We start from the raw sequence: 21,358 nt of genomic DNA on the forward strand, positions 1-21,358 counted from the left end.
TTTCCTAGGCTGTTGATACAGTCCCTAATTCTGGGATTAAATTGAGTCTGAAAAAGGTTTACTACAGGCATTAAAACTGTCTTGTGAGAGAAAACTTCATCTCTTCCACTTGCATAGTTGATGGTGTAGAATTCTTCCATTATATTCAGTATGAAGATGGTAATTGATTTTTATATATAGTTAGTTTCATTTTTTATTATCTTGTCTTATTTGAGAGATGATGTTCCTCAAATACATCCTTATAGCCTCAGAAAGTCTTGTGGTGCTGAGATCCACTGAGTAATGAAGTTTTTCTCCTAATCAATGTAAATGTTTCCTCATTTTGATTGGTTCTTCCTTTGGTGTCCAAGGGCACCAACTCAGGCTGCCATTCCAGTGGGAGAGCAGTCATGACTCAAGTTTATTGGGCATGGTGGTGATGTGTTGACAGTTGGACCTGGTGTTCTCAGAGGTCTTTTCCAACCTTCATCATTCTATGATTCTAATAACAACCTCATGTCCAAAGCACTCTCTGGGATCTCTGCTTATCAAGTGTGACGTATGTAAAGTGGCTGCTGTTCTGTGTCTGTGGATAGTCCTCACCCACAAGTGTCCTCTTGTAGTAGTGTGTTAAACATGAAAATATCCTTGTGCTCAGCACAAAAATTGCGTTTTTCTCTTGGGCATTTCCCTGCTTCTTGTCTTGATCACCAAGGCATGGCTTAGAAATGCCAGAAAGCCCCTTACCACAGCATCCTCATAAAGGAAGGTGACACTATCAGCCCCTTCCTAATCACTGAGAGAGGAGGGAAAATGGTCTAGGACTGGGCCTGGTCTTGTTCAACATCTACATTGATGACTTGGATGAAGGAATAGAGTGCACCCTCAGCCAGTTTGCTGATGGTACAATGCTGGGAGGAGTGGCTGACACTGCAGAAGACAGTGCTGCCATTCAGTGAGAGTTGGACAGGATGGAGAACGGCAGAGAGGAACCCAATGAGCTTCAACAAAAGTAGGTAGGGTCATGCTCCTGAGGATGAATCACAGAATCACAGAATCACAGAATAACCACATGCATCAGTACATATTAGGGGCTGCCTTACTGGAACGGAGCTCTGTGGAGGAGGACCTGGGTGTTCTGGTGGTCAGCAGGTGGCCATGAGCCAGCAGTGTGCTCTGGTGGCCAAGAAGCCAATGGGACCCTGGGGTGCATTGCACAGAGCGTGGCCAGCAGGACAAGGGAGGTGCTGCTCCCCTCTGCTCTGCCCTGGGGAAGCACAGCTGGAGCACTGCACCCAGTGCCGGGCTCCTGACTTCAAAAAAGACAGGGAACTGCTGGAGAGAGCCCAGTGAAGGGCTGCAGAGATGGAAGTGGTACAAAGCATCTTCTGGTGGGGAAATGCTGAGAGCTGTGGGGCTGGTCGCCTGGAGAAGAGAAGGCTGAAAGGGGATCTCATCACTGTTTATAAATATCTGAAGTGGGCAAGTCAAGAGGATGGGGCCAGGGCGCTGGGCATGAACTGGAACATGAAGTTCCATCTGAATGTGAAGAAGAACTTCTTTACTGTGAAGGGGCAGAGCCCTGGCTCTCAGCTGCCCAGAGAGTTGGTGGGGTCTCCTTCTCTGCCAATATTCAAGACTTGTCTGGACACATTTCTGTGTACCTGCTGTAGGGAATTGCTTCGGTAGGGGTTGGACTTGATCCCCAGAGGTCCTTCCATACCCTAAAGTTCTGTGATTCTGTGAAAAGAAATATAAGCTAAAACTTTTAATGTGCCATTGTGGTACAGTGATTCTGGCCAAGTACCCTGCCTCTTGTTCACCTGCCTCTCCCTTTGGATGGGGAGAACGTAGAAGGAAGGTGAAAAGATTCATGGATTATGATAGTGTGAGTTTAAAAGGAAAGCAAAAACTGAATGTGGAAGCAAAGGAAAATAATGTATTCATTCACTGCTTCCCATTGACAGAAAGATGTCCAACCACTTCCTAGGGGGCAGGGCCTGAGGCAAGGGAACACCCAGAACCATGTTATTTTCCTCCTCCCTCCTTTTCCTCATATCTTACTGCTAAGCTCGAGTCATATGGCATGGAGTATCCCATTGGTCAGTTCAAGTCCCATCTTATGACTGTGAAGAGGAAAGGGACCTGGGGGTGTTGATTGATGCTCGGCTGAACATGACCCGACAGTGTGCCCAGGTGGACATGAGAGCGAATGCCATCCTGGCCTGCATTAGAAATAGTATGGCCAGCAGGAGCAGGGAGGTGATCATCCCCCGGTACTCAGCACTGGTGAGGCCGCACCTCGAGTATTGTGTTCAGTTCTGGGACCATCACTACAGGAAAGACATTGAGGCCCTGGAACGTGTCCAGAGAAGGGCAACGAAACTGGTGAGGGTCTGGAGCACAAGTCTTATGAGGAGTGGCTGAGGGAGCTGGGATTGTTTAGTGTGGAGAAGAGGAGGCTCAGGGGAGACCTCACTGCACTCTACAACTTCCTGAAGGGAGGCTGTGATGAGGAGGGGTTTGGCCTCTTCTCCCAGGCAACAAACAGAATCCAAGGAAATGGCCACAAGCTGTACCAGAGGAGGATTAGGTTTGACATGAGGAAGAGTTTCTTCTCTCAGATGGTGGTCAGGTGCTGGAATGGCTGGGAGATGGTGGAGTTGCTGTCCCTGGCAGTGCTCAAGAGGCGTCTGGATGAGGAGCTATGATATATAGTTTAGTGCTTGTGGTAGCAATGCTGATGGGAGGATGGTTGGACTAGATGGTCTTGTAGGTCCTTTTCAACCTTGTGATTCTTTGATTCTATGATTCTTTGCTATGCCTGCTTCCCAACTTTTCGCCCAGCCCCAGTGCAGTGCACTGTACTGAGTGTGAGGGTCAGGGGGCTGGGGAGAAAGCCTGGATGCTGTATAAGCACTGTTCATCAACAGCTAAAACATCAGTGACTTCTCCAGCTAATTTTGGTACCTATCTTGAACCAGATTTCCAAGGTTCTCTGAGGCTGCTCAGGAGTGCAGCTGCTCCTCACTGCAGCAGCTGTGGAAGTGTGATGTCCAAAGAACACATACAGTTAGGGGACCACAAGCTTTTGCTGGTTTAAGGACTTGGACAGCTTGCAGGAACTCTGCCAGATACGAACAGACTGCAGTTCACCAGGCAAGCACTCAGTTCCTATGGCATAAGGACCATTTCTGCAGACTCCTGCATCTTTTAATATAGAATCAAACTCCTCACAGAATCACAGAATCACAGAATTGTAGGGGTTGGAAGGGACCTCTAGAGATCATCGAGACCAACCCCCTGCCAAAGCAGGTTCCCTACACCAGGTCGCACAGGTAGGCGTCCAGGCGAGACTTGAATATCTCCAGAGAAGGAGACTCCACAACCTCCCTGGGCAGCCTGTTCCAGTGCTCCGTCACCTCACCGTAAAGAAGTTCTTACGCACATTCGTGCGAAACTTCCTATGCTGCAGCTTATGTCCGTTTCCCCTCATCCTGTCTCCACGTACCACTGAAAAGAGACTGGCCTCACCACTATGGCCGCCACACCTCAGATATTTATAAACCTGGATCAGGTCCCCTCTCAGTCTTCTTTTCTCAAGGCTAAACAGACCCAGTTTACTTAGCCTTTCTTCATAGGGGAGATGCTCCAGGCCCTTCACCATCTTTGTGGCCCTCCGCTGGACTCTTTCCAAGAGATCCCTGTCTTTTTTGTACTGGGGAGCCCAGAACTGGACACAGTACTCCAGATGAGGCCTTACCAGGGCAGAGTAGAGGGGGAGGATCACCTCCCTCGACCTGCTGGACACGCTCTTCTTAATGCACCCCAGAATGCCATTGGCCTTTTTGGCCACGAGGGCACACTGCTGGCTCATGGCCAACCTGTCGTCCACCAGGACGCCCAGGTCCCTCTCTGCAGAGCTCCTCTCCAGCAGCTCATCCCCCAGCCTGTATTGGTGCATGCAATTATTCCTCCCTAGGTGTAAGACCCTACACTTGCTTGTGTTGAACCTCATCTGGTTTCTTACTGCCCAGCTCTCCAGCCTGTCCAGGTCTCGCTGAATGGCAGCGCAGCCTTCAGGCGTGTCAGCCAATCCTCCCAACTTCGTATCATCAGCAAACTTGCTGAGGGTGGCCACTATCCCCTCATCAAGGTCATTGATGAAGACGTTGAACAAGACCGGACCCAGCACAGACCCCTGGGGGACACCACTGGTTACAGGTCTCCAGCCAGACTCTGCACCACCAACGACGACCCTCTGCGCTCTGCCAGTCAGCCAGTTCTCAACCCACCTCACTGTCCACTCGTCTATCCCACACTTCCTCAGCTTTGTTATAAGGATGTCGTGGGAGACAGTATCAAACGCCTTTCTAAAATCAAGGTAGATTACATCTACCGCTCTTCCCCCATCCACCCAGCATGTGACAAGTCCCTCAATTTGACATGGTTTTTCTGTTGCAAGACACCATTTCTTTGGGCTGAAGGGGGTGAATACCACATACCCTCAAAAATGAAAATAAATGATGTCACCAGAGCTAACAGCTGTTGATTTTCAAATGAACAAAGTCTCAAAACCCAGAAAGTCGATTTTCTAACATCTGCAAGTTATTGTTATGATTTGGTACAATACTTATTTGAAAATCTAGAAAACTACAACCAGAATATCAGGTTTTCAATGAAGCAGCTTTATTTTAGTAACAACATTGCAAAGAGGAGCATTAGCCAGCTCTGTTTTGTTTTGAACCTCGTGCAGTTTGGTGCTAGCTCATCCACTATGAATACCAGCAGCTTCACAAGGAGCTGCAGCTTTCATACAATCATAGAATCATAGGGTGGCCTGGGTTGAAAAGGACCACAATGATCATCCAGTTCCAACCCCCTGCTATGTGCAGGTCACCAACCAGCAGACCAGGCTGCCCAGAGCCACATCCAGCCTGGCCTTGGATGCCTCCAGGGATGGGGCATCCACAATCTCCTTGGGCAACCTGTTCCAGTGCATCACCATCCTCTGTGTGAAAATCTTCCTCCTAGTATCCTAATATCCTAATATCCTAATATCCAATCCCTGTCTCAGTATAAAACCATTTCCCCTTGCCCTATCACTATCCACCCTTGTAAACAGCCATTCCCCCTCCTATTTATATGCTCTCTTCAAATACTGGAAGGCCACAATGAGCAAGGAGTTTGGCTCCCAGTGACAGGTGACTTTGCTGCCTTTCATCCAGCCAGCACGTGCTGAGTGGCCCTATTAGCTTTACATTTGGGCAGTGTGGCTGTGGCTGAGGTGTTGGCTCTGAGATATAAAATTACACCCTTTTCTGTTGGCTTAGGTGGACATAGAATCATAGAATCACCAAGGTTGGAAAAGACCCACAGGATCACCCAGTCCAACCATCCACCCATCACCAATAGCTCTCACTAATCCATGTCCCTCAACACAACGTCCAAACGTTCCCTGAACACCTCCAGAGTCGGTGACTCCACCACCTCCCTGGGCAGCCCACTCCAGTGCCTGACCACTCTTTCAGAAAAGCAGTATTTCCTAATGTCCAGCCTAAATCTCCCCTGGCACAGCTTGAAGCCATTCCTTCTAGTCCTATCACCAGTTTACACGAGAGAAGAGGACATCTCACAACATTGCTCTGATAATGATGTTTGGCAAAGGGCTGGAGTGGCACAGAGCAGAAATGAAACTGAAACACCAAGCTGATGTGCAGACTCCCAGGATTCAAATCAGGGTGCCCTGGAGACATTCTGCTTTTCTAGCCTCTCACTTTCCCAACACTGGGATAATTCTGTTTAACTCTCTGTTCAAGGATTGGTCTGTTCTTTCCTTTAATATTTTTTTTTCCAAGTTGGGGATTTTTGGCAACGTGATTTAGAGGGTGAGATAGGAATAATAGTTGGTTTCCGGTAGCCCAGGCATCAGTCAGTCCTGTTTGAACAGCAGCCAGCAGAAACATGCAGAACTCAGCATAGCTGTGCAATGTTTCCTGGGTTATAGAAGTATCTACCCAACTTCATGGTGCAGGTGCCACATAAAAAGCCTCTGCTGTAGTTTGAGCTTCACATTTATTGGATGCCAAGCATGGAAAGCTCTGTAAAAGCCTCCACACATCTTTATGTAAGTAACGTTTCATTATTCCAGTCTCCTCCTTTCTACTATACTGCAAACTGTATTCTTTAATCCCTCCCTTTGCCTTTCTCAAGCACACACACACTGCGTTATTTATGGAAAGATATTATGACAAAAACCTTCCTTTTTGAAGACTCTACCTTGCAGGCTCTCTTCCACCCAAATCCTGAACCTGAGCTCCAGAGCTGTCTGTAGAGCCACTTGCTTTTTCCTTAGCTCACAGTGATCTAAAGTTGGTATGGACACTGTCTGTGTTTGAAAAGAAACCTACGCATTTCTTAAAGACATTTCTGGACACAGCAATGCCAGGATAGGCATAAAAATCCAAAGGACTTCACTCTGTGCTTGGTAGAAGAAGGAATAGAACTGGGGGTGGGGAGAGACAGGCAAAATGGGACTGAGGCCAGGCAAACTTTGGAGACATCTTGTAATGTATAAAATTCTTTAAATAAAGAGAGCATTTTTAAAAAGCCTATAGAGATTTGATTTGGTCCAGACTTGTACTAAGAGACAAAACAAGTTCTCCAGCTGTGTATACACAGGTCTTCGCTGCCAAGACAAACAGAGCACTCGCTTGGCTAGGGGATGTTAAAAGTTACACTTCTCAAAGAGGCTCCTGGCTGGGAAGGCTGGGAATTCACAGTCAGGTGAGGTGGCTGTGACTGACTTACTGGTAATCAGTAGTGTGACAGTGAAGAACTTAACCCTTCCAAGGAGAAGCTGAATACCTGCTCTATTTCTGGGCATGTTAAGTCCTTAAGCACCAGACTTACTGGAGACGTGATCACCACTGAGTTTCTGTTCAGTTTCACCTTTTAAGTCAGCCATGGTATGTGACATACTTACAAGCATCCTTGGAAGTTTCCAGTAACAAGGAGACAGGTTTGAAAGCAGCATAGATCATGCATAGCTCTCAGTTTAGCTCTGAGTCTCAAGAAAGAAGAACCATACATACAAAACAGAACCTGGAACCTACTGACTTTGTATGTAGGAAGTATAAGTTTCAGCCCAAGGCTCCATGTTGATACTCTCCTAGCATGGCTCTGTACGTGATTGAGTACTCTAGAAATACTTAAGATTCCTACCATGTCTCCATGGACAGAAAGCTTCAATTAATACCAGTTACTGTCTAATGAGACATTGTTCACCTTTCTCTTTTCCACTCAGTGTATCTACTGTGATGCTTCTCTAGGGAGAGCTGTTGGTAGTTACTGAACGCAGCTCTCTGCCATTATTTATTGCCTAAGTAACCCTAGTATCCTTAAATATACTTCCAGAGTACAAAATGGGAAGTTGTCCTGGCTAAAGACTACAAAGAAAATACCAGGTAGTTAAAGCAGTCTTTAATTGCCTTCAGAAATAGTAACATACAATTTACACTGATTTCCCTCAGTTCTGTGAGTTCCCTCAAAGCTGTGAGATACCTACTTTATAGAAATGGCTGGCAGCCTGCAGAAGACAGGATGTGCTGTAGGCTGCATCTCTCCATCTCTTCTAGTTCATTGTTGAAATGGGACAGTTGGTTTGATTCACAGCTGGATGATGTGGAGGTTTTATGTTCTGAACAAGGTCTGCTGCTCTATCCTGGGTCAGGACACAGCTTATGCTTGGTGAGGCAGTTCATTACATATCCATCCCCTGTGTTTCTCAATAAAATAGCAGCCATTTGGCTGCAGCGTGGGAATTGTGAGGAGTCACCAAAGGGTTCCAGAAGAGCTGGTAAGTTACCCACTGACACTGATAAGAGAACAACTGAGGTAGGACCCTGTGGTGAGATAAAGCCAGCTGAGCATTTGCTCCTGTCCATGTTTCTGGATAAGCTGCTGCCAGGCTGGAACCATGGTGTTAAATAAACCATAGGGTGCCTCAGATTGAAAAGTCATTTTAAGAGATGGGTCTGTTAGGAAGGAGAGACTCAGACCAGTGCATATTACTGTGAATGGCTTCTGGACCAGGAGCTGGTTTGTCTCCAGCCAGCACTCTGTGTATTTGACTATGCTTTAGATGTTGCCTCAACCTAAGAAGAAAACCCAAAACCACTCCTTTCAGCTTGAAATAAAAACCCCTCATTATTAAAATTCACTGATATCCACAGGTTAAAGTGTAGCAGAAACAGCACAGATGGTGCCTAATCTAGCAGTGCCACTTACTGCTGAATGCTTGGCCTGGCGTGCTGTTGAGGTGTTGGAAGGCCTGCTCTGTCTACCCTCTGCCTACCAGCATCCTGACCAAAGAGCTCTGCAGGAGAACCCCCTGCACTCAGCACATGCATAGTCCAGAATCCCAAGGGATTCCCTTTACCCAGGAGAAATCTCTCAGTGCTTCCTAGAAGCTGAAGCACCAGTCTTTCTCAGGGGCATTTCTTGTCAGGGACACCTGAATGAAATGGTGTAATTTCTTCAGGAATAACCTTTGGTCAAACACATTTGATAGCCTGAGGGCTGTACCCTCACCAGCTGTGCACATACTGGCAGAAGTGACTGGCAGCAACTCAGAGGGAATGCTCATCAGAAGAGAAACCTTTCTTTTAGAATGTTACAGTCTGTGAAAGCAGACACCTGAGTCCCTCTACTCAGTCAAGGTAAAGGAACTGAAAGCTGATGCAAAACCAGTACAAATTGGAAAAAAAAAAGGCAGATATTCTTTACGAGGAGATTAGTTCCAGCTGGTTGTATTCCACAGGAATGAGTCCAGCCCCCCCTGTGCTAAATCTCTTCTCTTTAGACACCTGTGGAGTTGATACTTGCAACTGAGCACAGCAGCTCACGAAACTGTATAGGTGGTGGAGTGATAGCAGTGCTGGAGGGCAGAATTCACTGACCAAATGCAAGTGTTTCCTTTACGTGATCAGTTCTGCCTCAGATTTTAGCACTATGAATTTCTCAACATTTATCCAAGTGAATCCCATCCCTCGGAATCTCATGGGAATCACATCCCATCTCATGGGAATCCCATCTTCATCTTCAGATGAAGAGAGAATATGCAGTAAGATTTCAGACAAGAGTCCCTGGTTGTCATACAGTGGCTTATCTGATGCTGGATTTAAACCTTTAAAGCCCAGAGCAGTATAACTATAGTTGTCTGTAGAGTTCTGCCTGCTGCAATGTACAGCATTGTACATGCAGTGTCCCCTTATCTCAGATTGTTGTTTGTACAGAAGGCAATGCCGTATAATGATACTGAACACACAGCTCCATTTGTCCAGCTAACATCTGTGCCAAAGCATTGGGATACTCAGAAAGGATCGTTAACATTGGACAGATGCAGCTCTATTGTCTTGAGCACCAACACTGGAATGGCCATTAGCTGTTCCAATGCACTGTGAGGGTCTAACTCCATAAAAGAGTTGGGGTGTCATTGTAGACAGGCATGCATCAAATATGTACCCATCTGTGTTGGTGAACAGAATGCATGCAAAACACATAGGTCTATTAGATTACAGACTTTTGGGGGCTTTTACTTTGATTTTATTTTTGCTATAAAACATAAAATGAGATAATTTAAGTTTTAAACTGTTAAGAAACTGAGTTTCTCAACACCAAGCAGCAGCTTCTGCTGCTGTACATACAACAGGTTGCATGTTCAACAGCTCAAAGCTCCAGTAAGAGGCTGCTTTGTAGTGGAAGCAAGTCAACTACCTTCACACTTCATTCAGGAAATGCTCCACTTCAGAAGTAAACACAGTAATAGCAAAGTACTCAAAGAATCTTAGCATCATTTCCTCCCTCTGCTTGACATGTTGGGTGACATGAACTCACATTAAATTGATTTAGGAGGGAAAGACTTAGTGTAGAAGAAAATGAATCTATGAGGAGAGAGACTAGTTCTACGTAATGGTTTCCTTTAGAGTTTTCTTTGTAAAGAAAAGGAAACATTTTGGTGTTATTTCTTTGATTTTACCGTCTTTCAAGAAGGAAAAGAAATTGTTGCAAAAAATGCCATTTATTTTGAGTGAAGGAGTGGAAGCTTCTCTTGTGTTAGAAGGATGAGGTTTAATTTGTGGGGTTCTTTCCCATCCAGATGGTGAAGTCATCACCGTAGATGCCATTTCCTACCTCTCATTAAAGCATTCTGGAGCCTTGCATATCTGTTCCCAGGTCCCATGTCCCAGACAGAGGGTAGTACACAGGAAGCCTGCAGTTTGGGATGTGTCAGAGATGCCAGGCAAAGTGTGCATTGGTGCAGATGAGAATTTCTCTGCCCAGAATGCTCCATGCTCTGTCTCAAGAGACTTTGTGTTTTGCCTTACGAAGATGAGGCTGTACATGTTGTATATGGCTGTTGTGTCCTTGGACAGTTGAGAGCTGTTGGAGAGGGTCCAGAGGAGAGCCACAAAGATGATCACGGGACTGGAGCACCTCCCCTGCAAAGACAGGCTGAGGGAGCTGGGCTTGTTCAGCCTGGAGAAAAGAAGCCTGCAGGGTGACCTCATTGCAGCCTTCAGTATCTACAAACAGGAGGGGAATCAACTCTTTGAAAGAGCAGATAACAGCAGGACAAGGAGAAATGATTTTAAGTTGAGGGAGGGCAGATTGAGGTTGGATGTCAGGGGGAAGTTGTTTGCTGTGAGAGTAGTGAGGTGCTGGAACAGCTGCCCAGAGAGGCTGTGGATGCCCCGTCCATCCCTGGAGGTTTTCAAGGCCAGGTTGGATGGGGCTCTGGGCAGCCTGGGCTGGTATTGAATGTGGAGGTTGGTGGCCCTGCATGTGGCAGGGGGTTGGAGATTCATGATCCTTGAGATCCCTTCCAACCCTGGTCATTCTGTGACAGTGTTTGTCTAATGGATGCTGGGCTGAGAAATGTAAAACACAATATTGCTCCTATCCTGCTGGTTAACTTCATCCCAAACTCCATGAAGACCCAGAAAATGATCATGTCCATGTGTAAGGATAATAGCAAACTTAGAACTGGCACACACTGTCTGAGTTCTGGCTCATCATTAGCCAGCACATGAAAACCAATCCATACTCCTGCACACAATATTTCAGTGCTAAAAAGAATAAGGATTTGAGCCTCAGGAAGCCCTTGAAACAATATCCATGGAAAAGATAGCAAGTAACTCCTGTTCTTTTAATCCTCATTGCAGGACTGCTCTCTTTCCAAAACCAAATCCAGCACTGGGTTGGGATGAATTGAAAACGCTTCTGAACAGCACCTTCTCACCATGTCTTACAACAATACATTGTCATTTACAAGGGACTCTTATTTCTCCTTTTTTTTTTTTTTTACAAACACAAGAAGTCAACCACTGAGCGTGGAGATAAAAAGGAGAGCAGGACAAGAGTGTTAAAAGATTGCCACATTTGTACAGGTTGAATCAATTATAAAGGGTATATCTGATGTGTGTTGGCCTTGATCACTTGGCGTAGTCATGGTCAGTCTCTGCAACAGGTGAAGCCACAGCAACTCATGGTAGGAAGGGCCACACCATCTCTTAGTAAACAAGACATAGCGCTTAGGGAAAAGAGCACCACTCAGTGCATTCTGCTACTGACAGTGGGCCTGTTTTCTTCTTGCATTTCCATTATTTTTCATATGTCAAGGGAAAACTTTCTATATTTAATACATACATAACATGAGGATCTCCGAAATCTCGAGGGATTTCTGATCTGTACAACATGTCTGTGTCTATAGGTTCTTCAAAGCTTCCAAAGGACTTCGATGTCTTTTTTTGTTTGTTTTGATTCTGCAAACAGTGGGTTCCTCACAACTGATACCATTCTAGTCCTGGAAGAAACCTCCATTAACAAGCAATAAGACTAATACAAGTCCTGAGATGAGCACGTTTTGTGTATGCTTCATCAATTTCTCAAAGATCTTTTCTGTATAGGACAGCAATTCCTCTCATCCTTCTTATTTCTAAGCATATTGTTTGTGACATTTAATGTCAACTAATCTAAATGCCACTCTTATCTATTGTCCAGATAGAAGAGTTCCTGGAGGAGGCGTGTAGATTTCCATAACTGCAGGTGCTTGATAACAAGCAATACAAAAACTGGTAGAGTCAGTCTTGTCTAAGGAAAGGAAGAATCCAAAATGATCTCATATATTCCCTCTAGCCATAGCTTTTTTAGTGACAAGACACCCCATGCTGTATATAACCAGAATATGTGCTCTGTCTTGTAACATACAGATGGATGTTCATGGATCTGTCACTTTGGATGGCATGTTAATCCACACAGATTATCAAATGGTGGGAGTATTGCAGAATACTCCACTATTCTTGCATGTAAAGTCTCTCCAACCATGAGAAAAGTTACTGAGTGAATTATTCTCAGCTTTTCTGCTTTCTCATCAGAACATTTGCTTCTTTTTTTCTTCAACATTTCCACTTTAATTTGGAGTCTTATGAGAAAAGCAGCAGCTACACAGGGTGTGTGTGATCCCCTTAGCATCAGGAAAGTGAAAGTCCTGAGAGGAAGCAGCCAGCAATAAACACGTTCCCTTTGCTCACTCCTTTCTAACTTAGGTCATACTTCCAAAATTCTGCTTTTAGTAGAATAGCCAGGAGCCAGTGTTCATATTACATATCTTCAGCTGGAAACTGCCCCAGAGATCAGGCATGCCAGAACGTACATCGTGCTAACAAAGGGGACCACAGAAACTTCGTGAACATTTAGCGATCCCCAAGATAACGTAGAAGGACTTCTAATTAGGTTTGTTAAGTGAGACGATGCAGCACTTGGAGGGGATAAGCAAGGACGTGAACCCAGCATGGTGGAGATGGTGAAAAATTGATGAAGGATAGGGAGAGGTTTCCTTCCTGTTGTGCTGTTCTTGTGTCTCTGCGTTGGAATGGATTTTAGTAGGACAAATGGAGCACTCTGCTTTGATCCCGAGTTTGGAAGGGGTAGGAGAAATATCATTTCATTTATACTGTGGGGCAGTCTTCACTTTTGTTTTAGGCACACATCTGTGCCTTTGCCTTGCTGGAATCCCTTGTTGGTTCAGAAAAACACAGAGCATGGATGGAGTAGTGCTCAGTAAGCTGCACTCATACAAGACACTGAATTGAAATTCACTTTGCGTGACCCTCCACCGGAATCCCGTAAGCTGAAAGGCTGTTCCAGGGTTTCAAAAACTCTTATGCTTTTCTTGGGTTACAGCTCTCTGGGATAGGGGAAAGAAAAAACAAAACGATGGGAAACAGTGGCTACTGTGACTCATTTCTGTCATCAAAACTGTCTGAATGGTTTGAGTCACTGAGATGTGAGTCTACCTACACCTAACGAGTGGCTCTTCCACTTGATTCCAGACGAAATTTGAAATTACTTCAAGCAAAAAGTCAGATTGACAAATGCTTCTGGCAGTGGCTAAGATTTATTCCTTTTCCCAAATAAGCCTTTATTTAAAAACTTAGGAAGACTGGTAATCTGGATGGTGAGACATAAAACAGAATTCAAAGCTGAGAGATGTGTTTGTGTTCCTTCTACTCAGCTTGCCTCCAGAGGTGAGGCATGGACTCCAGTTTTGCCATATTAAGCATTTCTCTACATTAAGCACCTAAATTAAGTGCTTTATTAAGCAAATGTAGTCCAGACAGCAAAGATTGTGCTGACTTCTACTTCTCTAACTTGTAGTATGCTTTGTGAAGAATGATCTGGCAGAGACATCAGCATGCATGGAGTTTGACTCTGGACACAGCTGCAGCTTACTACTGTCAAAGGCTTCTTTGATAAGCTTTGATAAGTCCTGAGAAATCACATTTCCCTCTGGTCTTTGCAGAAAGCCATGCTATGGTTGGCTGATAGCACTGGTGGGATGTTGACACATCCCAATTTGCTGCATGGCCATTAGGGCATTAGGGTACAGTCCTTAACGAGGTGATCACACACTACTTTTCTCCCCATGGGGGGGGCAGTGTATCTATCTAATACTGCTATTTTCCATATAGTCTTTGGTAAAAGGCTCAATTCAGCTGTGCACCAGAGGATGATGGAATGGCAAAGGTTGGGGCCTCCCATTCTGTATCTGGCACCTCATTGCCTGCTGTAGGTTAGGCAGGAAGGCAACTTCCTATCTTCTGACCTTTTGTCACTTTAGGATGCAGTGTGTCCAGGTGTCCAACAGGGTATTCTGATGCTTTTGAACCTTCTGATCAGTGTGTTTGGAAGCAGAGCACCTCTGGAGCAGAAGGTGCAGAGCTTGTGAAGTGCCCTGGTATCTCACACAGCTAAATCCACACGACAGCTGCTGCTGAGTGGATCTAAACACATGGCACACTGGAACAAAGTACCAGGCCACCAGGGCTCCTTAGTGCAGGGTGGATCTGGCAGCTACCAGCCATGCGGGAGGACGTGACATCAGAAATGGTCCTTGTGGGAAGAAAGTGGCAAGAAGATAAATGCTTGGTTCCACATTTCACTCAGATCTGCTGAGTCTCCTGCAAGGGCCATAAGCAGCCTCTGCTAGCTGACTGAGTGCAACGCACAACGCATCGCAAAAAACACGTGAATTGCTGCAGCTCCAGTGCCCTGAGATCAATCCTAGGGTGATGGGCATCAACGCTGTCATCTGCAAATCTGTGAAGATGGAAGAGAAAATGCAAAGTGGCGGGAGAGGCATTGCTTGGCTCATGTGTAGTCAAGGCCCTTGGGCAGTTCTACAAATGGGTGCTCAGCTCACAGTGGCAGAGGAGATCCAGACTTGTGCAGCCCAGCAGGGTCCACAAACCACACTTGTGTCTGAGAACTGCAGCAGTGTGTTGTCCTGTTCCTCATGAGCTTAAGAAGCTAGAAGGAAATCCAGGAACCCTGGAAGAAAGCCAAATCCTTCCTCTATGTGGGGCAGGATATGAATGAAGGGTGGACAAACTGAACTAGGCTCAGGTTCTCTCATCACCATTTCACCCCCAGCACTAACCCTTGTCGCCTTTCCTAAGAGGAGATGTACTGAAAGTCCATTCAAGAAAGTGCCTTTTTAATTCAAAATGAATAGATGAAGCAACTACTTCCTCATGAGACCAGAAAAAAATATGTTTTGGGATTTAAAAAAAAAAAAAAAAAAAAAAAAGGAAGACTTAAAATTTTTCTCAGCTTAATTTTGAATAATCGTATCCCAAGAATCAATGAATTGAACTCCAACCCAAGGACACAAGGACTGAACAGGGTCAATTCCACACACTTTTCTACAATTTGAGCGGTTTGCAGAGCAGTAAATTGGCTTTTTATTGGGTAAGCCAGATGTGTTTGCCCCTGAAAGTCCACAGTCATTGAAGAAGTAACGCTCAGAGCATATGATTTTGTCCTAATGGAAACAAGATGGTGTACAAGTAACAGATCGAGGTATATCTGATCACCTTATTCTGATATCTCTCAAGATCGGTGACTTACACAGGGCATTAGAAACCAGTGCCAGGGCTGTTACATCTTCAGTGCTTCATCAGGACAATGGATGATTTTGTGATCTTGGCCTTTGAGCTGCCTTCCATGTTTCCTACTGAGCTTCTTCCACTCCGTGAGCAGTCACTGAGGCTGGCAGTGTGTTTCCAGCCTAGGAGATACTATTGGTTGATCTCTTACTAAGCTCTGAGCACACATTTTCTTCCAATCTAAAAGTTAAGGTTGCTCTTTTTGCACATTTTTCTTAATCTGCCTAATAGATCATTTCTCCATTGAATGCAGAGAAAAGCCATTGCCTGTTGCAGTGTACTGCGATAAGAAGATACTAAGGAGTGTGCAATGTTTTCACTTCCATTGACCGAGTTTAGAAAGAAGATAATGTTATTTGTTTCTGCTTGGTCATTCCTGAGACTTCTTTCCTCTATTTCGAGATATTTCAGTTGTGGATAAGCTTCTTCCAATGGTCTCCTTCCCCTCCCTTAGCATAAGCCCTGCACTGCATTGCTGCTTTTCATATACAGAAACTTAGCTGAAGGAGCAGCAAGCAGTTGGCTGCAACTCACACAACGTAATGTTGAGACAAGTTCTATTAAACCAGACAGACTATTACAAGTCCTCACTCCATTGTGTCCTTCTCAGTCCTTGTTCCAAGCTCACTGTACAGCAGGAAGATAGAATCATAGAATCATAGGTAGGCAAGTTTACAATACACGTTTCTACCGCTGCCTGGAGTGATCTGGTGGAGATCGCTCCATCAGAGTGATTTCTGCAGAGCTGTTGGAGGAGGGCTGTGCATAGAGTTCTCTCTCAGGTTTCACCAGGCTGAGACTGACGGGAAACTGTAAAAATAGGACGAGAAAATGTTAAAAAGGTCTCTCCTTACTATTTCCTTTAAGGGTGTTTTTTCAGCTCATAGAATGTCTGGCCTTATAGACTGCCCTTGCCAGCTTTTTCTTTTTTTTTGCACAAGTCCAAACAGTTAAACATCAGGAATGTGACTGTTTGCATGAGGTAAGGAAATGATGAGGTGAGGAAAGCATTCCATGGGAAGGAGTCCTGCACAGAGACCCCCACGCTGCTCTCCCTGTGTTGCCCTCTCCCTTCCCGCTGTGCTGTTGGGGTTGTACGCAGCCTGGGAAGCCCAGCAGAGCTGCAGTATGTGCAGAGACCTGTAACTGGTGCTCTTCAATGTGCATTTAGTACAGCAGGAACAATTGCACACTGTTGGGTAGCCATATGCCAACAGCTTTCAGCCTGCAGTTTGGCTGGTGGCTGTTGCACGCTGGGATTCCCAATTGGTGATCTCTCTGTGAGCTGGGCACGAATGGGAAAGAAGTCACACAATGACAATTAAAAAACAGATGTCAGGCTTGCTATCCCCTGTCCTTGCTCCATGTTATTGCCTGCTGGAGCTTTTAGAGAGCAGCGTGGAGCAATGCCAGGGGCTGAGCTTTGTTGCACTGACCTCCCTGTGGTGGGTGCTGGAGCTCCCTGTGGATCGCTCACAAGCATTTGTCCTCGCTGCTTGAAGGAGAAGCCTTCAGCAAAAGCATTGTTTGTTAGGAGTAGGAATTTGATTTTTCTCAAAGAAGACCTCTTCTTCCTTACTGTTCTGTTTGCTTATTTTGTGAAGAAGGAGTTCACTCAGCCCACGGCCCATCTCACAGGGATGCCAGACAACTGGTGTCCCAAAGAAGGGACAGTCTGGAAGGCAGAGACACAGCACTTCAGTTGTCTCACATTCCTTCTGGAAGCTGCGGAGGGGTCAGGCGTGTTTGGCTTTCTAGGATTATGGTTCTAAATAGCAAAGAAAACAGTATGCTTGTTCATGCTCTTGAATCTTTACCCAGGAATCTGAATTCCCATGGTGAGCAGTGATGCACTCAGTGCTACAGCACGGGGCTGATGGATGTCACAGGAGTGGGAGAGCTCTCCTTCTTGGGAAAACTACCTTTTTTTCCCCAAAGGGACAAGAAGGACAAATTGAACGGCAGCATGGAGTTAATTTAGAATTTCAATTAAATGCAAAGCAGTAATTTAGATTCTGAAATTAATTTGTAAATATTTTAGGTCCAATTCAGCTGCTATAAAAAGCAATGTAAAGCTGCTTGTGGAGTTATAATTAACATCTGATAAAATGTCCTTATTTACTGCGTTTGGTTTGAGGTCTCCTTCAAAGAACTCAAACTGAGTTGTTCAGATTAATATTCTCCTACAAAATAATGGCATTCCATTGAGCTCTGTGTCCCAGAGAGACATTCCCTACAAAAGATTTCCATTGTCTTCATTTGGTGTTGGGGAAACTTAGCAATAAAGAAGGTGCCTTCCAACTGTTCTACATAAAAGTTTGATAGTCTCAGAGTGGTAGTTTTAAATAGCCTGAAATAGATTATTCTTTTTAATGAGACCAAGCTGTATTTCTGGCAAAAATTATCACTATGGTTGGCAAAGAGTCATGTGTATTTCTTTATTACTGCCTGTAGGAGGTGAGATATGTTCTGGAAAGGTGGCTGAAGTGTTGCAGGCAAAGCCAGGGCAGCACCCCTGAGCAGGGCAGCCCTGGTGCTGGAGTGTGCTGAACCAGGAGCACTCAAGCCCACTTGCTCCACTGTAGTGTCAGACTGTCCCACATGTTCCAGCAGTAGTCCATACAGTGTGTTTGGGGAAGGAGAGGTCAGCAGCAGCAGCAAGTTGTTCCTCTGCCTGTATCATAGGCACATAACGAGGAAGGTAAAAAATATCTGAAGGGACATTTGCAGGAAGCTGTTTGCATGTGGAACAGAGCAGCTCAATGCAAACATGCATACAACAGCATGGACTCCTCCTATGAACTCCCCAGGGGCTTGTAGTCATCAGGAGTGATCGCTTGTTAGCCATAGATATTCCTGGTGATCTCCATGACAGCCCCCAAACAGGGAAATTTGGATGAGGTCAGTTCTCCAGAGCACATTTGAGCCATGTGTTGGCTGCAGCATTATGGGGATGGGAATTACTGCAGTTTCAAGCTGACTGCAGCACCTGCAGAAGTCAAAGAATCATAGAATTATAGAATGGCCAGGGTTGAAAAGGACCACAATGACCATCTGGTTCCAATCCCCCTGCTGTGTGCAGGTCGCCGACCAGCAGCCCAGGCTGCCCAGAGCCACATCCAGCCTGGCCTTGGATGCCTCCAGGGATGGGGCATCCACAGCCTCCTTGGGCAACCTGTTCCAGTGCCTCACCACCCTCTGTGTGAAAAACTTCCTCCTAATATCCAACCTAAACCTCTCCTGTCTCAGTTTAAAACCATCCCCCCTTGTCCCATCACTATCCACCCATGTAAACAAGCCATTACCCATACAGTCCATAGTTTAGGTTTGCTGGTGCTTGAAGCCATATTGTCAGAGTGGGGCTGGAAGAGGAGAGCATTGAAAACAAAGAGTGAGGTATACGATTTCGTACGGCTAACACAAACACTTTGATGCTGCGGCTCCGATTCCTTGGTGCATTCTGCAGTTGGAGTGTTCTCACTCCTAATGGGCTGCTCGAGATGAGGATGTGAATAGTAACCAAATCTGACTCAAGGAGATAAGCAGCCCACGGAGCAATGCACTGAGCACGGTCTACTTTGAAGTTAATAGCGCGAGAAAGAGAAGTGAGAGCCATGCACTGATGAAGCTGATGATTGATGGATGCTGGCAGGAAACCTGATGTCTGTCCTATAATGAGTATTTGCTGTTTGATATTTTTCAGAGGACATAAGCTAGGCAGTGAGCTAGCATGTTGTTTTTTTCAGCTAGAATTGATTGGTGAAGGACTGGATATGCATGGCCCTGCTGTGTTGAAAGTCTCTCCCGTAGAGTTGGAAAGACTCGGTCTGACTGAAGCTTTTCTTCCTAAAATAAGGCCTGATCCTGTATTTCCTGCAGTCCTTTTAGTGAGAGATTTATCTGCAAGTGGAAAAACTGGGATTTGCCCATGTTCTACCAGTGGATGCTGTTGCTGTAAGGCTGGAAGATGGGATCCTATATGTAGACTGAGCAGGGCTTTAGATGCCTCTTAGGCACATGTATTTCCTTAAAGACAAACTTGATTGATGCCTCATCCAATGTTTAGTAATCAGACACATTAAAATTAGCAACAGATGACAGCTGGAATGCAGGCAGACCTTCTGTACTCAAGGCTGCAATTTCCTTAGCTGCATTCCCTCCAAGGAAGTGAGTTTAAAACTGAGCATTCCCCTTACCACTGCTCTTTCATCATCAGTCTGAAGGAATTCCTGCTGCAGTGCACCCAACCTGCAGCAGCGGGATGGCAGGACAGGTTCAGGTTTACCCCATGGCAGTGCTGCCGTGCACCTGTGATCTGACTTGCTAAGTCAGTTGGAGTCCTTTGTAGATGCACACCACAATGACAGCAGACATTTCCATTTAAAGATGAATTGTTATAGGTTATAGAAGAAAGGCAGTAAGTGAGAAATCGGCTCAAAATATGTTGATCTGTTTTCTAGGAATAAATTAGAACCAACTAAAGCATTAAACTTGGCACGGCAGGCAATGTTAATGAGAACCATGTGGGCTAGTATTGTTAAAATTTGGGTCAAAGGCCAAACTATGACTAGTTGGTAATTCACCACTGCAAAGACAGTACATAGTTCTGTTCTCATGTCTAAACAGAGGTGTTTTTACACACACCTGTAACTGCTTTAACCAAAGTAACTTCAAAACCATTGCCCTTTTATCCTCAGATACCTCCTGTTGTTTACATCTCAGCGACATACACTTTCCAAACTTCTGTGGACAATTTTATCAGCATTAAGTTTTGAGTACTGTCATGCTTTCAACTGCTCGAAAAATAGAAATGAGAGAGAACTGTAAGATGTGATTAAGGAATTCCTGTGGTCATTGGTTCTTTTCCAGAGATAGAGGAGGATTTGTTGTTTCCCATGTAGTTTATGTGTACCTCGTCCCAGGTGGAACTGAAACACAGATGTACCCCCCAACCCCCCGACTTCACTGAGTAGATGCAGCAGGAGTGAGGAAGGCTCATCAGCACATGCACTCTCATTCTATGGCCTGCAGTAATTACCAGCATTTCTAGATGATCTTTTACAGCCCAGCCTCTCTGATGTGGTTTCATGCAAGTGCAGGTCTGGCAATGTGATTGTCCTGCAAAGATGTCCAGTGGGGGGAAGTTTCCTGTCTCAAACCATCTACCTGATCTTTGCACGTGCATGCTGGGATTTAGAAAGAAGGCAGCTGATCACAAAGGTCACAACCTGAAAACTTGCAGGCCAAGAAATGGAGCACAGACAACAAGCTTTGTACTAACCCATGTCCAGAAACAGAGCTATAAGTCAATAGATGTGTGTACCACTGCTGCTTATGGCTCTTAGAACCACTTTCCATGTAATTTTTTTTGCTTCATGTTTCAAATCCAAATGTTTCACTACAAAGACATCTGTGGGCTGATCTGGTTGGTCACTGATGCTGGGATTTGAATTTTGAGTCAATTAGTCCAACATCAAAATTCCCTAAGCAATTCCTCAGGCAGAGATTTGTAGCCTGTTATCTGATATAGAACAGCCTGTTTAATCAACACCTAACTTCCTTGATGGCTAATGTGGAATTTTTTGGTCTGACAGTAATATGGTTAAATGTCCTTTTTCCAGCCACTGATCAAACATTTACATGCATTCATTTATTCCCAGTAGAAGGAAGAAGTTTAAGAACTTTGTTTCCTGATGAATGCCTGCTGTGCTAATAGCCCCAACCAAGGGTCATGAGAGCCCAGAGAGTGCCCATGGTGCAAATGAGCCCCTTCAAAGTCGTTTTGTTTTTAAGGGCTGGGAGTAACTTTGTTGGGGATGGGAAATGAGCTGATTGCTTTTGCAGCATCTGGTTTTAAAGATCTAGTTAAA

General features: G+C 45.2%; 1 protein-coding gene across 1 annotated transcript in view; it reads left to right on the forward strand.

Annotated features, from left to right (window-relative positions):
• LOC100538712 (fibrillin-2) overlaps nt 1-21,358 on the forward strand; it is a 127,750-nt gene that overhangs the window by 38,661 nt on the left and 67,731 nt on the right. The window lies entirely within an intron of this gene.

Source organism: Meleagris gallopavo, chromosome 30 (assembly GCF_905368555.1).
Source record: "Meleagris gallopavo chromosome 30, MGAL_WU_HG_1.1, whole genome shotgun sequence".
NCBI classification, from domain to species: domain Eukaryota; kingdom Metazoa; phylum Chordata; class Aves; order Galliformes; family Phasianidae; genus Meleagris; species Meleagris gallopavo.